The following is a 14,404-nucleotide window of genomic DNA, read 5'->3' as shown; positions in this document are numbered from 1 at the left end:
TTTCAATCATCCTGGTAGTATGATCTTTTTGTTCAGGGCCAGCTGGACCTATGAATAAAATTATTGGCCAGTAAGATTTTATCACAAACAAACAAACAAAAAACAAACCACTACATTTCTATTTCTTATAAATAGTGTATTTCTAAGAAATGTCTTTATTGAATTTATAATTTTAATTGGAGTTTTTGAAATGTTTTGTTATTATATTTCTATCCAGTATATTAATATATCACTTTACAGTTAAGTGTTGCAAATTTTCATTTTTAATTTCCAAATAGATTTTTAATGGGTTAGGTATTGTAGCTCAATAGTAAAAACATGTTATGTCAAGCCATTTGCCTAAATGTTATGTCAACAATAAAGTAAAATGATAAAAATAATGTGTTAACTAAACAAAGCATTAATTAAATACTAGTACAAGTCAGTAACTAGGTCAAAATAATAAATAATGGATTCTAGAACTTTATAAATTCTGTAGGGGAAATATATATTGTGAAAAAGTATGAATTGAACTCTTCACATCGTTAGATGGGCACATTACCTGGTTCTGTGGGGCTAGTAGTTTATTAGGTTTTTATCTCTCTCTGAGTAAGTAAGTTATTTGGCCTCTTTGAGATTCACCCAGAGTTAATGTGTAGAAGAGTACAAAGGTCACAGCATAACCATTTCTCTGTACCTTGAGTCAAATCTCATTCTTTGCTGGGATGCCTTCAGAGATCTCCCAAATATTGTTGGGAGAAAATACAATAGAATAAATTGTGCTTTTCCTCTGGGTAAGTCTGTGCTTGGATATGAAAAGATCAGCAGCTTTGATGTTAACAGCATTGGCTTGAATAAACATCAGAAATTCAGCTTAGGATAGCTTTAGTTCAACTTGGGCAAGATTCTTAAGCCATCTATGATCTTACATATAAATGTAAATAGTCAATATATAGGGGTAAAAAGATATTAAATATTTGTATATGTTTATGTGATGCAATCTGGTATTGTTAACTGGAAGAACATAGTTTGTGTGTATGAGTTTGTGTGTGTGTGTGTGTGTGTGTGTGAGAATGATCTTGAAATCTTTGTTAACATAAAGTGATTTTCTTTGTTGATTACGATAATAAGAAACTTAATTGAGAAAATTATAACATTATGTTTCAATTCAGAACAGAAAGTTTTAGCCTACCACCACTAATTGAATACGGACCAAGAAAAAGATCCTACAAGAAAAGTGAGAGGTAATTTCCAGCCAAAGTCTTCAGACAAACAGTAAAGAAGCCATGTTGGGGAGAAAGAGAAACAAAACAGAAATGTGAATTAAACATATCCTAGAAAGAACTTTTTGGACATTGGTTGGGAGGTGGGGGGTGTTAAGCAGATTGAGGATAAATTGGAAAAAGAATGACAGTAACTTTGCTATGGGAGGATGCTATAAGTGTTTTGTTGTTGTTTGTTTTGTTTTTTTGTTTTGTTTTTTTTGTTTGTTTGTTTGTTTTTTGAGACAGGGTTTCTCTGTATAGCCCTGGCTGTCCTGAAACTCACTCTGTAGACCAGGTTGGCCTCGAACTCAGAAATCTGCCTGCCTTCCGCCTCCCAAGTGCTGGGATTAAAGGCGTGCACCACCACTGCCCGGCAGCTACAAGTGTTTCTTTTGTTGAATTGTATTTGGTCATAGAGCAGTGGTGTCCATAAGATGAGACTGGGATAGCTTCATGTCTCTCTGAATCTTCATGCATCAGACAAAAGGTAGTGGACTATTCTAGGCATATTGAGCAGTTGTAGAAGTGGGCAGCTTTTAGGGCTGAGGCTGCCTTGCCTGTTTGACTTCATGACAACAAATCTGGACATGCATGTCTCGGTAAGAATAGTACTTATTTCATGCCTAACAGGACACATGGTAGGACCATGACAAATTCACTTTTACTATTTCTGATACTTCATAAGGACAAGCTGCTATAATCCACTCAAGAAATTAACAATGGCTCAGGATTTCTTATTGCTGATGGTTTGATTCCTTACTTCTTCCTTTGAGCTAGATAACACATCTAAAATGGTCAGGGAGAAGGAAAGTAAACCAGAAATCTAGATGTAAGAACATGAGTTTTAAAAGATATTTAAGTAGTATTGAGAAAAATTAACTTAGACTTAATTGATTCACAACCAAGAATATTTGTGTGATGATTCTGAAATATTAATTGGCAAATTGAATATTCTTTTCTTTTTAAAGTGAGATGGTTATAAGCAAAAATACTCAGATCATGACTTAATATATGACATATAGGAAAATGTTTGTGCCATATTTACCTTTGTTAGCGTTAGCAATTTTGTGAACAAATTTTAACTACATGTTCTCCTCATTTAAGCTGGCATTGTATTTTCACATTCATGAGAACTGATCCTCACTAAAAATGGAGCATGAGAAGACTGGCTAAGAAAGCCAATCAAAGTGTTTTTGAGCAAAGATATCTCTCTATGACAGTACAAGGAAAATGGAATGTCATGTGTAAGTTAAAAGAAGACATGAATGGACGTTGATTCTGTTCCTCTCATTGTCTCTTCCAGGTTTTAAAAAGTGTTATAGATATGCTTAAGTTCACAATTTCAAGAAAATGAGTATGTCATAGTTGGGAGACCTTGGGGAGATGAAATATCCTGCAGCTCCATCACTCACAATTCTTTATCTAGATGTAATAATGTACAATCTTCATTTACCTTTCAATCTTAGTAATATTGTGATGTACAGTGTACTGACCATGAAATTCTGTACTGTTCTGTTTTTCAATTTCATTATTTTGCATATGCTTCTGTTCACCATTTTTCTGTAACCTAGTCTGCAAAAGGCACTTAGCTAAGGTATTCTACATTTGTTTGAGACTACTTTGTGACTTGTTACAAGCAATTACTCTTGAAGGAAGAAGAGTATGGATGCAGCCATATGCCAGCTGTTCAGTGTTTCTGCATTAAGTAAAAAACAGAATGGCAATCCAGACTCTCCGATTTTCTCCTACTTTGGCACTGTATTCATCTATGCTAGGAGTGGTTATGGGAATGCTAATTCAAGAGAAGAGATTCTAATCAAGAAGTTCAATAACTAAGAAAACAATTCAAGGTACTTAAAGTCCTCTCAAATTCTACTTCATTTCTCTTCTTCCTTTTTATTAAACGAATGCCCCTCACTTCACCAGCCATTGATAAATGATGTGAAATTAGTCTATAGCCCACCAAAAAGACAGAGCTTATCAGTAATTTTGACATAATTTTAATGTCTTAAATCAGTTCATTTTGAAAAGATTGAAATTTGAATGACTTTTATGCTCCATTTACAACTGACAATCTCAGAGTAGTTAGTGGAGAATATGAAAGGAGTCTCTGCTAAAATCTCTGTTAAATCCCTACTAGCTTAATTTTACTACTATTAAATTTCCTGGGTCTATTGAGTGTTCTCTGTCTCTACCATTGCCAGGAATATATTCATAATACACACCTAATTATCTGAATAAGATACGTTGTCTTGGATTTCCATTGCTTAAAATATACAATGGTATGTCAGTGTCATTAAGACAAACACCATAGGCATCAAATGACATTTACAAACTAAACCTGCCTTATCTATGTTGTCCTCAATTCACATGTAGTCAATGAAATAGAGTAAAAATAGGGTTTTAAGTTTAAAATACCCACCAAAATTTAAAAGTTTAGGTGAAAAATATATAACACATACATTAATAGCTTCATAGTGGTCAAATTAGAAAATGATAAATTTTAGAAGTACTACATAAAAATACATTGTTACCCCACCCGCCCACACCTAAAGACAGTTTGACCCCAAGGAATTCTGACACAGCCAGGCTCACAGAACAAGCACAACCAACCCCTCCCACATCCAGAGACAGCCTGACCCAGGGATTTCCATCATAACCAGGCTCATAAGACAGACAGACTCCAGTCACAGCCAGCAAGGCCTGTTAACACCAGAGATAGTCAAATAGCAAGAGGTAAGCATAAGAACATAGGCAACAAAAACCAATGGCACTTGAAACCATCAGAACTCAGTTCTCCCACCACAGCAAACCCTGGATACCTTAAAACATCTGAGAAGTAAGATTTTGACCTAAAATCACATCTCATGAAGATGATGGAGGATCTTAAGGTGGACATAAATAACTCCCTTAAAGAAATACAGGAGAATACAGATAAATAGGTAGACGCTCTTAAGAAGAAAACACATAAATCTCTTTTTAAAATACAGGAAAACACAATCAAACAGGTAAAGAAATTGAACAAAACTGTCTGAGGTATAAAAATGGAAATTAGAAACAATAAAAAAATCACAAAGGGAGACAACCTTGGAGATGGAAAATCTAGGGAAGAGATCAAGAGTTACAGATACAAGCATCACCAACATAATACGATAGATAGAAGAATGATTCTCAGGCATAGAAGATATTAACATAACAGTCAAAGAAAATACAAAGTGCAAAAAGCACCTAACCCAAAACATCCAAAAAATTCAGGACAAAATAAAAAGACCAAAGCTAAGAATAATAGGTTTAGAAGAGAGTGAAGATTTCAAATTCAAAGGGCCAGTAAACATCTTTAACAAAGTCATCAATGGAATCCACTATATAAACCACCTCAAAGGGGGAAAAAACATGATCATATCATTAGATACTGAAAAAGCCTTTTACAAAATACAACACCCCTTCATGTTCAAAGTATTGGAGATATCAGGAAATCAAGGTCTGTAACTAAGCATAATAAAAGCAATATACAGAAACCAATAGCCAACATCAAACTAAATGGAGAGAAACTTGAAGCAATCCCACTAAAATTAGGGACAAGACAAGGCTGTCAACTCTTTCCCTATCTATTCAATATAGTACTTGAAGTTCTAGCCAGATCAATTAGGTAACAAAAGGAGACCAAAGTTATACAAATTGGAAAGGAGGAAGTCAAGATATCACTGTTTGCAGATTATATGATAGTAAACATAAGAGACCCAAAAAATAACACCAGAGAACTCCTAGAGCTGATAAACAACTTCAGCAAAGTGGATGGATATGAAATTAACTCAAACAAATCAGTAGCCTTCCTCTGCTCAATGGATAAAGGAGCCAAGAAAGAAATTAGGGAAATGACACCCTTCACAATAGTCACAAATAATATAAAATATCTTGTTGTGACTCTAATCAAGCAAGTGGAAGATCTGTATGACAAGAACTTCAAAGTCTCTGAAGAAAGAAATTGAAAAAGACCTCAGAAGATCTAAAGATCTCCCATGCTCATGGATTGGCAGTATTAATATAGTAAAAATGGCTATCTTGCCAAAAGTAATCTACAGATTCAATCCAATCTGTATCAAAATCCCAACTCAATTTTTCACAGATATAGAAATAGCAATTCTCAAATTTATTTGGAATAATCAAAAACCCAGGATAGGGAAAACCATTCTCAACAATAAAACAACTTCTGGGGGAATCATACATAGGGCATATGGTATATATTCATAGTTCTACATGGCATTATATATACCGAGTGATGCCAAGACATTTACAGATTCATTTTTTTTTAATTTGCTATGGCATATCTCTAAAATAAAACTGTATTGAAAACAGTCAACAGAGAAAAACAGTCCCTGACATTTCTGGTATGTAAAATAAAGATGGAGTAGAGAAGAACAGAGACTCACACTGCCTGTTAAATACCACAGTCAAAAAGAATGTATATTGCTACTATACACAAAACTTGTAGAGATTGTCCTGTTTCTGTAATGCAAGGTCAACATCTGTAATACTATGAGAATAAGTGCACCTTCTTTACATTCTAGGCACTGTATATGATGTACCACCCTGGTGACATGATCAGGTACTAGAAAATATGTATCTTCCAACTAAACAGCTTTTTATGTTGACGATGCTTTAGTATGAAAGGCAGAACATAAATCTGGAGAACTCCATGTCATTATTTCTTTCAGCAGCTTGAGAAATCTTTTGAAGAAGTGTGTATCAGTCAAAGTTTCAAGGTTCTCAAGAGGAAACATGAATTAGTAAGAGGAGATTACTATTATTAGCTCATGGGGAAATACACTTCAGGATATGCTATCTATAAGCAACAGAACCAGGAAAGTTAGTGGTATATAATTTGGCCCATGTCTAAAGGTCTCAGAATGAGGTGAGAACCTGGGAAACTGGTAAAATCAGTGAGTCTGAGGTTCAGCTACTGTGCTCTGTGTTGCTATAGCAGGAGAGAAAAATGTGGCAGCTCATCCAGATAACAAACATGCTGTTCTTTCCCTTCCTTTCTATAGTCCTTTGTTCAGCTTCCTGATTCTGATGCTGGCTTCTTCTAAAATACTCTCCCTGATGCTCCAGAATTAATGTTTATGTCTGTTTAAGTTTACCTACATTAGTAAAATTGACAACAAAACTCAGTTATCACAGAAATCATTGAGTTATTCATATACTTAGTCTTAGGTCCTGAAACAATGATCATTAAAAAAAAAAAAATGTTTCATAAGGAGAGACTCAAAGAGAGACAGATAGACAGCAGACTCACAGATATACAGGCACACATACACAAACACACATGCACACACAACACACACACAGAGGGAGAGAGAGAGAGACAGAGAGACAGAAAAACAGAGACTGATATATATATATACAGTGAGAAGACTCAGGGGAGTTGTCTTATAAAATTGAGGGGAGAATGGGAATGAGAGAGTGAGATGTGATGGTGATATGGGTGAATTGGAAGTTGGCAAAAACTTTACTTTTATAATATTAACAAGTAACGATTTAAATGTAAGTCAAACTGCTCACTTCTACATTGTGAGTGCTATCTAGGAATAGGAAGGGGGCTCTTGACACAAATGGAAGCTGATGACATCATCTTTTTGCCCTTTCAAAATTTCTATAATGTGAGAATTATGTTTCTCATGTTTATTGGCCATTTGTTTGTAGGAATTTATATAAGCAGTCCATGTGCACTAAGTCTGGAGCTTTTGTACTAAATCTCTAACAATAACTTGAAACCGTTCTCTAACTTTTATACACTGGAGTGAATTTAATTGCTGTTATCTCCCCCAGTAATTTATTCACCAGTATGACAAATTCTCTTAAAAGTATTGATTGAAAGCCTGCCTATTTTCTTAGCTGGAATCTTGTTAGTTAAATGTCCTTGCTGAGTGTTTTAGGGAAAGACCAATAGGAATACCATTTTCAAAAGCAGATGGTAAAGAAAGTGATTTTATAAACAATTTTGGAGGAATTGGGGGATGGTAAACTGGAATCAGAATATTTTGTATAAAAATGTTTATTTTTCAATAACAAAGAAATAGAACCAATTTTTGTAAGACTACAAAAAAAATTGAAAGGTGATTTGCACTTGCTTTTTTTACAGATGTGCATGGACATCAGTGTTGTTACATGTTAGAGTCCTATAACCCACACAGGTAGCAGGAAAAAACATCTCTTATACAGAAGAATAGACAGATATTTACAAAAGCTTTATATTTTAGGTAACATAAATATAATTATATGGCTAGTAAATGAAAATCAGGAAGCAACTTATCTTAATTAGTATGTATTCAGCAAAATGGGACCTCATTAGTTATTAAGTCTAAAAAGAGGACACACAGTTTAGGGAGAAAAAGGAGGAGTTCACAGGAGGAATAAGGGTGAATATGATAAAAAATATAAGAAATTATCAACAAGAACAAACAAAAATATTACATTAAAAATATAGTCTAGAGTAAGAAGTTGCCACAATTGTAATATGAAGCCTATCTGTGGAAGAAGGATGTTTAAGAATCAGAGTTCCTGAAGGGTGGAACAATTAAACATCAGGTTGGATCACACTTGAAAGGATAGGGACACGTAATAAATCAGAGAACAGAAGTAGATACATAACAGATTTAGATTCAGTAATTGGTTTAGAGTGCCAGATATAACCTCTAGGAACATGAAGGAAGCTATGCAGCTAGAACAAGTAATTGACACAAGAGATGGGTGTGTTTCTGTGACATATTCTCAATCTTGTCTGGAATTATTTGAATTAAAATGTCAGTTCCAAGACTCTTTCCATTCCCAGGTCTTTAAGCATGCCATCCTTTCAACAGAAAAGCCAGCCACCTACCAAAACACTTTATCAAGATTTTTCTCTGGATTATCCCTCTATTGCTCACTGCTCATCTCTTATATTCTTCTTGACTTTGTTTTGTTCTCTGTTTTACATTATTTACCATTGCTGCTCTTGTACTGACTTAGAATCTTCTAGTTATTTTCATCTCCTTTTTACATGTAATGCAGAAGGGAAAAAAGCATTATGGTACTTGGCATATAGGTTTCTCAGTAAATAAATCCAAAAAAAGAGAATTTGTTTCCCAGGCACACAAATGATAATGTGGTTTTTTTTTTTTTTTTCTTTCTCTAACTATACATAACCAGATGAAAAAGGATATCACAGACCCACATTCAGTCTTTATATTTGCACTTATTTTATAAGCAAATTAAACCAGACTCACTATATATTTTCTTCATACAATGTATTTTGATTATGGTGTCTTCTGCTTCAACTCCTCTGTGATTCTCTGCACTTTCCCTCTGATCAGAATCTACACATATACTGTCTCTTTTGAGGAAAAGAAAGCATGTTAAAACAAATAATAAAATAAAAATCAAGAAATCTGGAATAGGATAAAACAAATAAACAGAGGAAAAAGAAAAAAGATATGCATGTAAACACTGAGATACATGTGTTTGTACACACACAGGAATCCCTTAAAACCAGAAGCTACAATATATGCTTTAAAAAATGTAAGGTTAAAACGTGGTTATTTTGCTGAAATGTTTTTTTTCCCAACTGTAGCAGTGTCATCTAGCTCCAGGATTTCTTATTTATTTATATTTTCACATAATCTGTCTATTGGAGAGAGCCAGGATCATTTTGTGAGGGTCAAATTATGGTTTTAGTTAAAGTAGTGTTGTTTTATGGACTTGTCTTTGTGTTTGTTGCATGGATGTTTAGAACTACAATATTCTTGGTGTAGTTTTTCTGTGATGAGCATGTAGTGTCCTTTATATCTTCTGATTAAGTTTGGTTTGAAGATGATTTTGTCAGATATTAAAATGGCTACACTAACTTGCTTCTTGGGCTCATTTGCTTGAAATGTTGGTTTCCAACCTTTTTCTCTCAGATAATTTCTATCCCTATTAAGATGTGTTTCTTGGGTGCAGTAGAAGGATAAATCCTGGTTTTGATTCCAATATGTTAGTCTGTGTCTTTTTATTGGAGTAACTGAAACCATAGATGTTGATAGTTACCAATGATCAGTGATTCTCATTATTCTGTTGTTGATTTTGGTTCCCCCCTACTTCTGGTTTTCTTGTCTCAGATTATTCTTTGTGTTTTCTTGGGTGTCAAATCACCCCTTGTATATTCTGGGAAGGTTAACTTCCTCAGGTTAATGTTTTCCTTCTAGAGTCTTCTGTAGACTTTGTAGACAGGAACTTGTTAAATTTGGTTTTTATCATGGAATGCGTTTATCTCTCCATCTATTGTGATTGATAGTTTTGCTGTAAATAGTATTCTGAGCAGATGTCTATGGTCTCCTAGAATTTGTATTCAGGCCTTTTTGGATTTTAGAGTCTTCATGTAATAATCAACTGTATTCCTCCATCATATATTATGATGCTTGAAGCTTTTAATATTCTTTTTTTGTTCTGTATATTTAGACTTTTTAATATTATGTGTCATGAGAATTTTTTTTTAGTCCAGTCTATATGATGTTTCATATAATTCTACTAGACTTTATAGACTTTGATAGGTAGCTCCTATCCCCTATGATGTGTGTGCATGTGTAATATGTATGTGTGTGTGTGTATATATATATATATATATATATACTTTATATATACTTTATATATAATTCTGTATTTAGGATTTAGGATTTATTTTAGGGAAGGCTTTTTTTCCTATGATTTTGTAGAAATATTTTGTTGAAAATATTTTCTGTGCTTTGGACCTTGGTTTATTTTCCTTCTTTTATTTCTATTATTCTTAGATTTGTTCTTTTCATAGTGTCCCAGATTTTCTGGATTCGTTAAAAAAATAACATTTTCTTTGTCTAAATTATCCACTTCTATCTTCAATGCCTGAGATTCTCTCTTCTGTTTCTTGTATTTTGTTGCTGAATCTTTCCTCTCTGGTGCCTATTTGATTTCCTACATTTTTCATTTCCAGATTTCTCTTACTTTTAGTTTTCTTCATTCATTCCAATTTCCAGTTGCATGTCTTAAACAGCTTTCTTTGTTTCATTTTGTTGCTGGTGTATTCATAAATTTTACTAACGGTTTAATTGATATCGTCTTTAATGTCCTTAAGCATGTTCATAGCTATTTTGTGTCCTTGCCTTCTGCTCTGCCTATATTACTCAGGGACTATTTTCGTAGGGTTCCTGGGCTTTAGTGGAGACACATAATCCTGCCTACTACTGATTGTGATTGTACTCTGGTCTCTAGGACTCTGGGTTTGGGATGAATGTAATAATTCTAGTTGCTGATATCTGGTCCTGGGTTGTTGGGCAAGTATTTTGTTTTTTGATTTCTGTTGTTCTTCCTAGTTTTTGGGAGAGTATGGTGCCTGTGTAGCCTGAGAGGTAATGATTCTGTGATTCTGCCATATGTGTCCACTGGGGATCACAGGTAGAATGTGTTTGTACCTAACAGTAGCTGATACTAAGGAATGAGGTTGGGCTGTGGGATGGGAGGTATGCTCTTGAGAGCATCCATAGGAGGGAGCAAATCTGAATGTACCTCAAAGATTTGAATAGGCCCTGGGGGAGGGTGGGTAAAACTGAGATATTGGAATCTGAGAAGAATTGGAGGGTGGTAAAGATTGCCTCCCAGATTCTCTGACCACTGTGGTTCCCAGAGAGATGGTACCTGAAACAAAGGAATCACCATTTGGTTGAAGAAGGTTGATTTCCTGGCTGGCATGGTGTATTTGCAAACAGTGCCCGTGGGTTGTTTTATACTTCAAAAATAACTTGTTGTTATCTTCCATCTTTGTTTAATTTTTCATACTCTGATCTGTTGCTACTCCAAATTACATGACTGACAAGACTACGTTCTCATCAAATCTTAAGCTCCCAAGTCATGGTATCTCTTCAAATAGCATTCTCAGCCTTCTTCCATAGGTGCCAGTAGCTCCCCCAAGCCTTTGCAACTTGTTTATTTTCCTGATGACTTGTGAAAAAAAGGTTGCTCGACACTCCAGTCATTCCTGTCTACGGATGTTGTGACAAATTCTCAAAGTGTCCTTTCTTCTGACCCGTTCTCATCTAAAGTTTACTCACTTATCCAGCCTCAGTACCAGCTCCCATTTATCTTCATGGAATCGAGCACCCCAGTCTGAAGTGAGCACTCCCTCTCCTGAACTCTTGCAAAATTTATTATCTGAATAATTCATCTAGCAATGAATCATGTTCTGCTCTGTGACATCTCTTTTGTAATTGTCTGGTGCTCCTATTTAAGCATTTTTCTCCTTCGGTTTGCATGCTTATAGATTTGTTTTCACCTAAAATACTAGTTACATTTTATATTCTAACAGTTCTTAGTTGTTTAGAAATAGATTGTGATTGAGTATTTATTGGTTTGTCTTATTTTGAATTATATAACCATTGCCATCACTTGTATGAACTTTTTATGTTACTGAAGGATTATGAATGTGTCATTCACACCCATCCAGAGATGTTTCTTCTTGGGTCCATTACATCTTTGTGTGTCACAATTCTGATGAATTACAAAGGACATTAAGGATAGTACAGTTTCTTTGTGTTATTAGATCATAGAGAGGAAAGGAAGATAGAAAATTATATGATTAATATTTTGAATAAAAATTCACTTGAAATATGCAGAAACTATTTCAACAGAAATTTAGATGTATTATTGATTTTCAAAACTGGATTTTAATATCTGAGGAATCATATTTGCTTCATCAGTTACTAAAATTCATGTTCTGTAATATGGGTAAAAAATAGATGTCTGACCCATTTTTTTTCATATTATGCCATGAATGATCAGTCATGCCCGTGCAGTAGACCGAGTGTTTCTCCAATCTAGCATTACCTTCCTGTAGTGAAGATTAGATAAGTGGTGTGGATGACAATACAGATAAGAGGCTTCCTATGAGCTGTGTAACAAAGAGTTTATAAATGAAGCAGTACTGGCCTGGATTTAGGGTTATACAAATTCTTTATAAATCTCCTTCATAGTGTTTGCACTGCTCAATATTTATTCATTGAGTAAGACACCCAGAAAGTCTGTGATTATACAGAGTAAGGAGATGTTGAAAATTTTTGGTAAATCTGTGACATTTGATGATAAACTTTGTAGACAAAATAAGGATAAAGATAGAAACCTCTGCCTCCCTGCTCACCAGTGTAAAGTTGCCTGGGACTAGTCTGTAGCTAGGATGGATGGATGATAGTACATAAATATAGTTTTAGTTGTCTGAAGTTCTGTTGAAATTGGACTACTACTTGAGTTTTAATTATTTTAATCTTTCATTTGTTTGTTTGTTTATTTATTTTACACTACAGATTTTATTCCCTTCCCGGTCCACCCTCCAACTGTTCCACATCCCCACACCCCTGTCCCCATGAGGATGTCCCCACCTCTACCCTCACCCCACCAGACCTCTAAACTCCCTGGGGCCTCCAGTGTCTTGAGGGTTAGGTGCATCATTTCTGAACACAGACCTGGCAGTCCTTTTCTGGATATGTGTTGGGGGTCTCATGTCACCTGGTGTATGCTGCCTGGTGAGTGGTTCAGTGTTTGAGAGATCTCTGGGGTCCAGGTAAATTGAGACTGCTGGTCCTCCTACAGGGTTGCCCTCCTCTTCAGCTTGTTCCAGCTCTTCCTTAACTCTACCACAGATATCAGCAGCTTCTGCCATTGGATGGGTGCAAATATCTGCATCTGACTCTCTCACCTGCTTGTTGGGTCGTTCTGAGGGCAGTCATGATAGGTCACTTTTGGTGAGTGCTCCATAGCCTCAATAGTAGTGTCAGGCCTTGGGGCCTTCATTTGAACTGGAACCAACTTTTGGCCTGTCACTGGACCTTTTTTCCCTCAGGCTCTTCTCCATTTCTATTCCTGCAGTTCTTTCAGACAGAAACAATTATGGGTCAGAGTTTTGACTGTGGGATGGCAACCCCATCCCTTGTTATTAAACACATTTTTTATTTAGTTTTTTTGAAATTTGAATTTATTTATATGACATTCAGTAAAGCATGAAGGGGACTTAGAACTGCGCCATCAAGAGATGACTAATGCTGTGAGTTATTAATATTTAATAAGGTAATGCTTTGGAGACCTGCAATAGCTGCCCTTATATACTTGAAAAATGTCACAGATAAGGAGGATTTTGTGTGTGTATGTGTGTGTATGTGTATGTTTGTATGTGTAGTAATCTTGTAGGATGACTCAAGAATCAATGTATTGAAGTTCATTAGAAATAGGCTTTGACTAATGTAAGGAAAAAATGACATTTATTGGCATATGAAATTAATTAGCTAATGTTAATTCTTGGGTGGACTAAGCAATATCATCTAAGGTATCTATTAAAACAAAACAAAACAAAACAAAACAAAACAAACCTTTGTATTAAGTAACTCTGTAGATTCCCTTGCATACTTAAGACTTGAAAATAATGTGTATGTGTGTGTTTTGTGTAGGCTGTGTATGTATGTATAAGTGTTTGCACATACATATGTGCTAGCACTATGGGCACTTAAAATCAGAGTTTGATATAAGGGTATCTTCCCTAATCTCTTAATTTCAAAGACTGGGTTCTCTATGAATTTGAGTATCAGTTTTTGGGTTATAACTACTCAGAAAGCCCATGTAAAATGCATGTTTCAACTCCATCCAGGCTCCTGGTTCAGGAATGCCTGTGGACATGCCAGGCTTTTTAACATGGGTTTGAGGGATGTAAACACATATCCTCATGTTTGCATAGCAGTGACTTTATGTACTGAGCCAAATTCACAACCCACATTTAAGGATATGTATGGTTTTAAGATCATCTGTTTGCAATTGTTTTCAAATGCAGCTTGGTCTAGTGCCAACTCTCAACTGCAAGTGTTTATGAAAGCCCAGGAAGCCAGTCAATTGCCTGATGAGGATGTCCTTTTTTCTATTTTAATCATGGCAACTGTCTATAGGTTTTTTGTAAAATGTATGCAACAGATGTGTTTCTTTCAAATCAATTCTGTGTGTTTTCTGTTACACATGTAATTTTAATATTTCAAAGTAGAAAATGAGGATTAAAAATCAAGAATACCCCTTGAATTTTACCTTAGAAAGCTTTCCATTAGATTTTAAGGCTGACTTTTTTTGGTACTTTATTGGCATAT

General features: G+C 35.0%; 1 long non-coding RNA gene across 1 annotated transcript in view; it reads left to right on the top strand.

Moving 5' to 3' along the window:
• The first annotated feature begins 690 nt into the window (after window positions 1-690).
• LOC143443793 (uncharacterized) overlaps window positions 691-14,404 on the top strand; it is a 98,319-nt gene continuing 84,605 nt past the window's right edge. Inside the window, exon 1 of the long non-coding RNA XR_013113084.1 lies at window positions 691-773. This is a non-coding gene — a long non-coding RNA (uncharacterized LOC143443793). The remainder of the gene's footprint in view (window positions 774-14,404) is intronic.

The sequence above is a fragment of the Arvicanthis niloticus genome, chromosome 10 (genome assembly GCF_011762505.2).
Source record: "Arvicanthis niloticus isolate mArvNil1 chromosome 10, mArvNil1.pat.X, whole genome shotgun sequence".
NCBI classification, from domain to species: domain Eukaryota; kingdom Metazoa; phylum Chordata; class Mammalia; order Rodentia; family Muridae; genus Arvicanthis; species Arvicanthis niloticus.
Note: the sequence above shows the minus strand (reverse complement) of the source record. Positions and strands in the feature narration are given on the sequence as shown.